This window comes from Nanorana parkeri, unplaced genomic scaffold (genome assembly GCF_000935625.1).
Source record: "Nanorana parkeri isolate BGI_ZX_2015 unplaced genomic scaffold, ASM93562v1 scaffold213, whole genome shotgun sequence".
In the NCBI taxonomy this organism is placed as follows: Eukaryota; Metazoa; Chordata; class Amphibia; order Anura; family Dicroglossidae; genus Nanorana; species Nanorana parkeri.
In genome coordinates this window covers 509,781-520,777 of record NW_017306481.1, presented here as the reverse complement: position 1 = coordinate 520,777, position 10,997 = coordinate 509,781, and positions in this window count along the sequence as shown.

Sequence of the window (10,997 nt, the reverse complement as noted above, 5' to 3'; positions counted from 1 at the left end):
ATCACGGCTGGCTCCGCCCAGCTGTGAGAAGCAGGCTGTCGGCCTGCCAATGGCTGGCCGCTCCGCCAGCTTCGGCTTTCAGCACGGCTCAGCCGAGCCGAGGCATATGCGTTCGGCTCGACTGAGCCGCTCGGCCACGTTCGGGAGCTGTACGGGCTATAGTGAATAGCCCGTACAGCACCCCTTCGGGTCCTGGGGCCGAAGCTAGCCGAAGGATCAGCCGAAGCTACGGCTACATACTTCGGCAGCTTCGTGAATAGACCTCATAGTCTTTCAACTATCCTGGACACGTTCTTTTGCCAAAAAACGCTAACTGATCCTAACCCTAAAATCGTTACATTAACTAAAACTAACCCTAATCCTTTGATTTCAAACAAAGCTATGGGAGTGCCATGTAAGTTCTCTCAGGAACTTTATTAACAAAGCTTTATTTTGTCAACAAAGTCATGTAACACATGATGGGGTGTCAAAGCTAGGAGTGTGCAGTGGAAACATGCATTTGTAATTTAATTTCACCATGGAGTGCCATATGGTAAAATTCAAGGGCAATTTCAGATAAGACAAAGTAAGTAATTTCACCATAAAATCAAGTTCAGTCAAATAATTTACTTACGCCTATTCATCAGTGGTCAAAAAATAACCACGAGGTGCGTCAGTGGTAAATTGTGATTCCACATGGTATACAGTGGTAAAGCACAGCAGGGTAAGATTAAAAAAAAGGAGTAGGAACATTACTTTAAAAACCTTTTGGCTTTGAACATGTTTCTGTTTGTTTCAGCTGTGTATTTAGGTGTTTTGCCATTACCCATTAAACACCCTGTTGCTGGAGGAAATAGCGGATGCTGTTCTGAACTGGAGCCAACACACAAAATACAATAAAAAGTATTAGTTCAAAATGAATCCTTTTAGAAAAGAGGAATATTTAAAATCAATGTATCTTCATAAATAAGAATCCCAGGGCTATCAGACACAAATCAAATTGTTACACAAGACTTTGCCAGTGAAAGAAAAATTATCTTTAATATTTTGTATTTTTAAAAATAGCTGTCCAAATGTGGATGCCCTAGGAAATATAATTTCAGCTCCACAGTCAACTCTCCACTTAAAGTTATTGCACAGTATTTTATGTGTTTCTCCAAGTATCAATGTCGGTATTTTAGCACTGCCCAAAATACTATGATTCTGAACCCCTGATAAAATATCAACAGGAACCCAGTTAAACCAAACCAATAAGCCTAAAACAGTATTTTTAAATCAAACATTTAGCACTTGCTATCATGTCTTTTAACAGACCTAACTCCTAGGCCATTCCATTTGGTTTATTCCTTCATGCATTGCATGCTTCCTACTGATTTTATGAGAGAAATGTAAACTAACACTAAATCCATTTTTCCCCTAATGCTGGTGTTAAGACTTACCCTATGTGATGCTTCTTGAAGTGTACATCTTCTTCCTTCCAGCCGTTTCAAGCCATCCCTTCCACACTGTTGCCGCTGTGCTATTCTCTGGTGCCTCCTTCTTCTTTCAGGGTCCCATGGAGACACCCCTGTGTGCATGTTCCTGGTGTGCATCTATTGCTTGACACTGTACACTCCTCCCCCCTCCTGTAACCTCAACTGCCCATGTGCCTTTGCAGCCCCCAAAAACGATGCTCTACCTGGAAGTTTGGGAAAGCTGTGCTCTGCGGCCAGGACCAAGTGGCAGAGAAGAGGTAAGTACTGTAATTGCTTGCCTACGCTATTCCATTCACATATATTGGGGTATTCTACACTGCTTATTAGCAGTGACTTAAGCTAAAAAAACACCTAAGAGTTTAGTACCACTTTAACCAGTTGACATCCGCGGTGTTAAACCCCCTTCCCATCCAGGCCATTTTTCAGTATTCAGCGTATTGCTCCTGAGTGTTAATAAAGTCTTTCCTGGACCTGTTTTTGTGCCATAAAACACTAGCTGCCCCAAACCCTAATTGTAGCATTACCCTAAAACAGTGGTGGCGAACCTTGGCACTCCAGCCAAAAATACAAATCCCAACATGCATCTGCCTCTGGGAGTTATGTCTGTGGCTGTCAGAGCCTTGCAATGCCTCACGGGACTTGTAGTTCCAAAACAGCTGGAGTGCCAAGGTTCGCCAAGGTTCGCCACCACTGCCCTAAAACCAACCCTAATCCTTTGATTTCAAACAAAGCTATGGGAGTGCCATGTAGGTTCTGTAATTAACTTTATCAACAAAGTCACTTGATCATGAGGCTTTGTTTTTCAACAAACACATGTAATACAGTGATGGGGTGTCAAAGCTAGGAGTGTGCAGGGGAAACATGTATTTGTAATCTGTATTCATCTTGGTGTGCCATATGGTAAAATTCATGGCCAGTGTCGGATAAGACAAAGTAAGTAATTTCACAATAAAATCAAGTTCAGTAAAATCATCTGCTTATCCCTTTTCATCTCACAGAAGATCCTTTGATTATGTGGTAAATATAAGGGTTGCATTGGAAAAAAAACACGGGAAAATAATTTTTTTCTACATACTTTTACTATTTTTTCCCAATAAAAAAAAAGACAAGAAAAATATATGTATCCACATTTTTCTACTAAATTAAAGCCCTATCTGAAATGTTGTATAACAGATTAGGATAGAACTTTAGGGTAGATCAGGGTAAAACATAATAGTACGAACCAAGACGTTGGCGAAACAGAAACAATTCTCTGAAACTCATTCAGTGCCGTCCGTCCGTTTTTTTACTACGGGCGGACGGCAAGAGGTTAAAGAGGAAAAATATCCAGGGACCAAAGTGGTTAAAAATATTTTTGTCAGCTAAATTAAATTGTGTTTTAAAAAAATGAAATAGTCCCAAATATACCACTTACTATTTTACATGTTATTAATTAAATAAACCGGAATGCAGATATGAGATGAACTGGACAACAGGGGCATATTTATTACTATCTTCAAGCTATCACAATCCATCCAGCTATTTGAGTCTTTCTACACCTACAGGGATATAAATCACCCAACAGCCACAGTGTTATAAGCTGCATATTGAGATAGAGAATACTTGATGATCACATAGGTAGTTCTGCAAGTTAATTAAAGAACAACCTATGTAATAGCTGGATATCCCACTCACAGGCAGGAGGAATGCAAACACAAAGATAACCTATTTGATGTTAAAGGTATAGTTTACCTTTCCAATCATGTTTCATGTTACATCCATATTTAGATCCAACACCAACACAACCAAGTCATCCATGCACTGATAAATTCCCCGGATCTGTGAATTAAAAAAAAAAGTAACGACTGCCACTGTGGCAGAGGGGCTTATAGATCTCGATAGAGCACAAGTGTGGTGACATCATCACAAATGTAGTTCATTGATTACTACCTCCAGACCCAACAAAGAAGGTCCATAACTCCGTACAGACCTGGGATTGGGATATAAACCATGCAGGATCCTGTGCATTGGACCCATGATGCACTGATCACAGTTGCAATGCTCTGCAGACGTTAATGCAAAAAATTGATAAATACACATTTCTTGTTTTACTAATGTGGGTGTATTTATTATATTTGTGCAAAAGGTGGACTATGCCTTTAAAACTCAACCAAAAGTTCAGTTTAAATCAACTAAACACATTCCAGGTTTATCAAAACAAAAAGGTGTTCAAAGTAATGTAGTTCATTTTCTTTAGAAATTAGCCACAGCTTGAGGAGAAAAGCCTGTCTCCTGTCAACATGCTGCAAAGAAAGGTCCCTTTCTTTCTGTGTGGAAGCAGGGGTCTCTCTGCAGAGGTCCAATACACCCCCTGCTGAGTCAGAGCTGGAACTTTCATTTAGGAGCAAGCACAAGTTTTGCCTGTCATACTGATCCTTTTGTTTTAATATATTCTGAGTCATGGGCTGTAAACAAGCATGCAGTTTAGGAAATTCTGAGAAACCTTAGTAGCTATTATCAATATACTTGATCAGAGACTCCATGTATTACATGATGGGTTTACTTTGGGCTACTATACATGATCAGACAAGCTTGGGAAGTGAGTGTAATGTGTAAATTACACTTAGTTATGTGCTCTTGTACCATTATACACAACCTGAAAGACCCGGTCAAATTAGCTTCTGATAAAGACTTCCTCACATAACTGTAAGGGTCAAACATATGCAGTGGTGCAGGAAAGACACGGTAACAGGTCAAGTACTTGCAAACACTTATTCACGCAAAGCAAAATGTATTGTGTTGCAAAAAATGAACTGGCCAAAAAATTAATCAATTTCTTAATGGGGAGAATCTAATTAAAACAGAGCAACAAAGCGGCTGAATTAATGGCAAATGTAAGAAGTATATAAAATATGCTGACTCACCAGAACTTATTGTGTCAAATATTGAACCTAACATATGGCCTGGTGAGCCATAAAAATAATAATTGCTGTGCTGAAGGAATTACACATTGAACCAGGCACATCATCTGCTGAGTCAGTTTTGCTGCATGATAAATCAGGTAAGAAAACTGACCAGTGAAAATGCTCAGCATCTGCAGAACAACTGTGTGGACTTCCATAACAAATAACTTGAGGCAACATGTAAAATGGATTAGTGAAGTGTTCTTAATAGCCAGGAAGCACTGCCGCTGTGCTAAAGTTACAGTGACCTTTATTCTGAGTTCTTTGAGGGATGCTTTTCTAGTTTTCACTGATGTCTTCTGGATGGGACTTCAGCACCTGATTATGGACAGCTAAGAGTGCCAGACCCGAGGGGGAGTGCCAAATCATCAATATGCTTTTTGCGTGTTTAGTGGCATGTGCACTACTGCTACACCAACCCTTGTGGAATGTGCATGGGCTGAACCAGTGTGTCCACTATGTGCATTTCACCATTTACTCTTCTTTTGATTAAAATATACCTTTAAAAATACTTGAGGATCTGTTTCTAAATGTTTTCCACAACATTCAGACAATTCACACCCACAATTAACACATCAATGGCATTAATTGGAAAAAATTTGTGAATCCTGGGTGAAAGTTGTGTAAATCTGATAAACACATTGGGCTTAAAGGCCATCTCCAGCCAAAAGTTAGTTTGTTTAGTTTTGTATAGATTACAGAAGGGTTAGAACTTTAGCCAGGTTTGAAATGGTTCTCTGGTTAGATTTTTCTTCAAGATTTGAAATGCAGTGTTCCTGCATAGAAAAGAAAATAGAACAGATTTCTCCATTAACACTTTGGAGCATTGATCGAGGACTACCTGAACTGTTGGCTCTGTTCGATTAAAAGTCTCCAGACGGACTCCTTCGATTGGCTGATCAAGGGATGGCGGCCAAAAGGGTGCCACCAATGGCACCAACTGTGTGAATTCCGGCTAATTCATCAAGAACCAGTCAAAATTTTCATAGTATATGGGCAGCTTTAGACATATTAAAGGGATAAGAAGTGAGGGGAAATCTCCCTAATGCTTACACAATGAGAACTTGACACATTTATACTATAAATGTCGGTCTGCATTGCCTAACACAGTCCCGTTGCAAAGAAAAGGCATATAGCCAAATATCCTATGGCTTACATTAAAAAAAAAAACTGGGCACGTAGCATTTCTGTGCAATATATTGCAGTGAACAATAAAAGCACTAGTAAAAAAAAGGGTCATAAAAAACCCATGCCAACGTTTGATAAAAATATAAAAATACATTGCAGTATGTCACAAGGCATCACAGCGTGAGTTAAAAACACATGCTTACCGCATGGGCTTTATGTGTACCCTAATGCATGCGCCATTGTGTGAACACGCCTTAACCCTTCCACGCTTTATCCAAAGTGAAAGGAAAAGTTTAGCCTGGAGTTGGGTTTTACATAATAAGGCAATGCATACACCACTGCAAATATCTGCAAAGCGCACTATTAATTAGCAACTGTCAAGATTCAGCTTGTTTTGTTCAAAGATCTTTTCTGAATCACAGGGCACTTTACTAATAATCAAACTCCAAACGAAAAACTGTTAGAGCATAACAAAAGAAAAACAGATCTTAAAAGCAATGTTTATTTGCCTCTAAACGTAATTCATCTCAGCTCCTCTGGCGAAGCAAGTCAAAGACTAACTAGAGCAAAAATCCTGTCAAAAGATATTTAAGTCCACCAGAGTTTAGGTCAAGGTTAATAGCTAGTAACATTGTTTTAGATTTCAAGTGACAAACTGTAGAAGGCAACCATTTGTCACTGTGAAAGGAAGACAAGTGCATTACAGACTGACTAAACCTCTCTTCAATAACCTTTGTGCTGTCAGCTCCTTGCAAAGCTAGAAACTGCAAATACGTATTAATTCTTAATGTCAATGAGGAAGATGTTAGCCTTAATACTTCTAATGTGCTGTGATAGCAAAATATAAATGAGAGATTAAATTTGCCAAAAAAACAATGTGTAATGTAGGCTTTATAGTATATTAGACAGAGTAGCTTAACCTCAAGTGTTAAAAATGATGTTAAATTGCTATAGCTGAAAATTTACAAGTAAAAAAGATCTTAAATATGATTCTATTCTATAAGATACACATTTTGCCCCAAAGCCTAGAGTATGGTGCTACGCACAAAGAGAAATCAAATAGCTCTTAGGCACGATACCAGAGCCAAAGGCTGTCACATACAGCCAGGTTCCTGTGCCAAATCAAAGGAGACGATAAGGCAGCTGACCAAACACATTTGTAAATGTCTTGTCAGCCTAATGTCTAATCAGACAGAATGTTTATAGTCAGTGGGCATTTTTTATTCAGTTTAAGTGCCAGTCCAACCAAAAGGGATATTTTGAATGTACGTTGGTCTACAGGTCAGCCCCTCGCCTCTTATAAGTCATGGATACTCCAACATCAAGGTCATGACTCTGTTCCTATCTTTCTGTGAGTTTGGTTTGTACCCACCCAGATTTACATGTTACAGATATTCCTGTTACAAAATCCATTATATCAAATTCTGTATATACAAAATACAACAGGTACTACGGGAATCCGACGTAATGGTCACAGCAGGTTTTCAAACCTTGGAACTCAGAACTTATCCAAAAGTCTCCAAAAGATCTAAAAAAAACGGTCAGATCATTGAGCTCTACAGCATCTACAAAAAATACCAGTTTTCGGTGGACTGACCATTTAAGCACCTTAGATAGACAACACAAACAAAATCAAGAACAGCGTGCCACATAAATCAATTGGTTTTGCTATTTAGGCTCCTAAACTAAGGCTAGCCATAGACTGGATCACCACGGAATAATGAATGGACAGAGATATCTGCCCGGCCCTGCACAGCTAAAATAACCAGTGGAAGCTTTCACAATGGCAGCTGGCATGCTGTTTCAGATCCTTCACTTTTGTCCATAAGAGCAAAAAAAAAACAATAAGTATCAAGTTGCACAGAGATTTCTCTACAAACCAAGATGCTCATTAACACACTCTAGCATACCATGAAATAAACAGTCACAAACATCACTTGCTTTTATTAAGTGACCTATTTTGGGGCACATTTAACTAAGATCTAACAGATATATTTTATTACAATAATAAAGATTGCACATCACTTTAATTCTGCATACTGTTTTAAACCTACAGTACTTCCTGGAGCTCTGGGGTTTCCTATGCACCCTTCCAATATTCAGCCCTTTATGCTAATGGCCAGTGGAGATCTCCCATAAGACAAGTCCCTCATATAATAATGATGAGTGTAATTGCACGTATGGACATAGGTGAACAATGTAAATGCCTGGTTCTCACAGAAACAATTGCCGCACCAATGACTGATATCACAAGCTGGATGCTGTTTCTCTATGAATTAGCCATTTGGTGAAACATGTTAGAGTTGGAGGAGCCTATGTGTATTTACAGCATGTTTTGACTTCAGAATTAAACAGTATCCAGCTTGTGATACCAGTTGTTTGTGTGGCAATTGTTTCTGTGAGAACCTGGGCTGCAGCGTGCCCCTTTTTTTTACCTCCACCGACGAGAGAGATGGGGCTGTGTGACCACAGGACAAGGAATATGAGTGGCTTTGTGAGTTTTAATGCAAATACCTGCTTACATTTATGGTAAGTTTTAACTGCACCTGTTATGAAGAAAGGCAGTGTAGATCGGTGGACACTATGAATGCCTTTATTACATTGGTGGAAAGTGTAAATCCCCTTTTACAAAGATGGTCAGTTAAAATAACTTAATTGTATTGGTGACCAATAAAAATGTTCCTGTTGCATTGGTGGTCAGTGTAAATGCCCCTGTTACACTGCTGGTTATTGTGAGTGCTTGCATTACATTGATGCAGAGAGTAAATGCCTTCAATACATTAGAAGTCAGTATAAATATCTCCATTAAATTGAGGTCCAATGTAAATGTTTACATTGGTGTAAAGGCCTTACTTACATTTAGTAGTCAGTGAAAATGGTCCCATTACATAGGAGGCCAGTGGGGAAAGACCCCTAAATTAGTAGTTAGTGGGGAAAAATCTCCTCCTTCCCTGTCCTCACAAATGGTCTTGTGGCTGAAAGTGCACAAAGTCGCACAGACACACTCCACCATCTTGTGGAGAGCCTGTTCAGCAACCATATTAATGGCTGTGGTGTTGGAATAGGATGTTCAACAAGCTCATAAAGATGTCATGGTTAAATATATACAAACTTTTAAGTATATAATGTATCTATACCCATGTCTTATGACCTCTGTGTGTGTCCATGGCACTGCTAACATGTCTGAGATTTTAGGGAACCAATTAGAGTCCCACAAAATAAGTCTGACAACCAGTGATCTACGTATACGCTTGGTTGCCTTCATATTAGGCATAGGAAGCCACTGCAACACACTCTACTTTTCATGTAAGCAGCATAAGCGCTCCTGCAAACAGCCTTTTTTGCGTCTAGATTTATCTTATTTGTAATCCACAGTGTATTGCCACAAAGTTTCTAAAAACATAGTTATAAAAATAATTACATAAGCAACAATTGCATATTTTGTAAATAAGTGCTAACCTTATTGCGTTGGAATTTACATCTAATCAACCCAGCGAGGAGCCTATTCAAGCCAGAAGCTATAGCACAATTCCTAGCACATACCCCACTGTGTCTGTCCAGTGTATTTTCTTTACAAACCGACAATACATCACCATTTAAAACAGCAGTCTAGCCTACTGGAGATCAATTCGGCAGGTCTACTGCACGAGTATCATTGTCTGCCTTTTCCCCGTATTGTGCTGTTTTGCTGTTTGCTGAGGGAATAAATTAGAAATGCACTGTGCTCTGGTTATTTAAAATATAGATTGCACATATTTTATCTCGCAAGGCTTATAAATATATTTCATCTCAATTTCATTATGCAGTCTTTCACTTTTTATAGCTGCCTAATCCAATTACCAGGCTAAATTTTTGTTTGCAGCTCGAAGCTTAAAAAAAACGTATTTAGTGAGGCAACGAGAATATTGCCTTTGATCTCCTACACTTTTCTGTATAGAACATCTCAAGTAGACCTGTCAGCGAGTTCTTGGGTCATTATATTTATTGTGCTAATAGAGTTGTTTAGCAGCATATGCATAAAGTGGTACGATAATAATGTTTGCTAAAGCACTTACTTACAGTTGCATCTGCCTTGACTGATTCACTAACACAGTTTATACATCTCTCCCTTTCTAAGGAAAAAAAGTATAACTTGTAGTACTTGTATTGCAGTGTTAGATGAATACCATATTTAAAAGAGGACAGGCCTTTTTTAACGTCAGTCCCATCTGTCTGTTTGAATCTTACCAATAACAGCACTAATGGGTTAATAAGTAGAACTTTACATAAAACAAAAATGTGTAAGCAAATGGGCTTTTTATTGTAGAAGAAACTTAATGTGGAGTTGATTTGCTTAAGGCACATAACCTCTTCTCTGTGCAAGGTAATTCACACTTTTTAGGGGAATTTTCCCCTTAGTTTAGTGAATGCGGTGAAGTTCTGGTGACTACCACCACCCAATCATGTGCAAACAAAAATACAGTTTTTTTAAATTTTCCTTGCACATGTCTCCTGAACCGAAGGGGTCCTGGGGCCGAAGCTAGCCGAAGGATTGGCCGAAGCTACGGCCAGATCCTTCGGCAGCTTTGTGAATAGACCCCTGAGTATTCTTCGTAAAGTGCAATTTAATCACATTCACCAACCTTAGGAAAACTTCCCCTGCAAAAGTGCAATTTCACCACATTCACCAACCTTAGGAAAACTTCCCCTGCAAAGCGCAATTTCACCACATTCACCATGCTAAGGTAAACTTCCCCTGCAAAGTGCAAGTTCTCCACATTCACCAACCTTAGGAAAACTTTCCGTGCAAAAGTGCAATTTCACCACATTCACCAAGCTGAGGAGAACTTTCCATGCAAAGTGCAATTTTACCACATTCACCAACAAAGAGAAAATTCCCCTACAAAGTGGAAGTTCACCACACTCACTGAGCTAAGGGAAACTTCCCCAGCAAAGTGCAAGTTCACCACATTCACCAAGCTCAGGGAAACTTCACCTGCAAAGTGCAATTTCACCACATTCACCAAGCTAAGGCAAACGTCCCCTGCAAAGTGCAATTTCACCACATTTAACAAGATTGGGAAATCTTTCCTGCGAATTGCAATTTCCTTTGCAAAGGGAGCAGCCTATTTGCCTTTAGTAAATCAAACCCTATTGGCTATTCAGAACCAGACAGGAACCTTCTAATATATATTGGACTTGATGGACTAATGTCTTTATTCAACCTCAAATACTATGTAACTATGTAACTATATTTCTGAACAACTCTAGAGCCTGAACATAGGATTCTTACGTGCCTGTTTGCAATCTTCTTGGCAATGTACATGCGCATGTGCAGCTCAGTGTACAATTTCAGCATCTGCAAGGATGAATGAACTCTCATGCATGTGTGAGAGTTACGCCATCCCGATGTGGCCAATCACGAACTTGAACCTGGAAGAAGACCAGGCAAGGATGTTGGAGCCAGTAAGGAAGCCAGTGAGAAAGCTTGAAT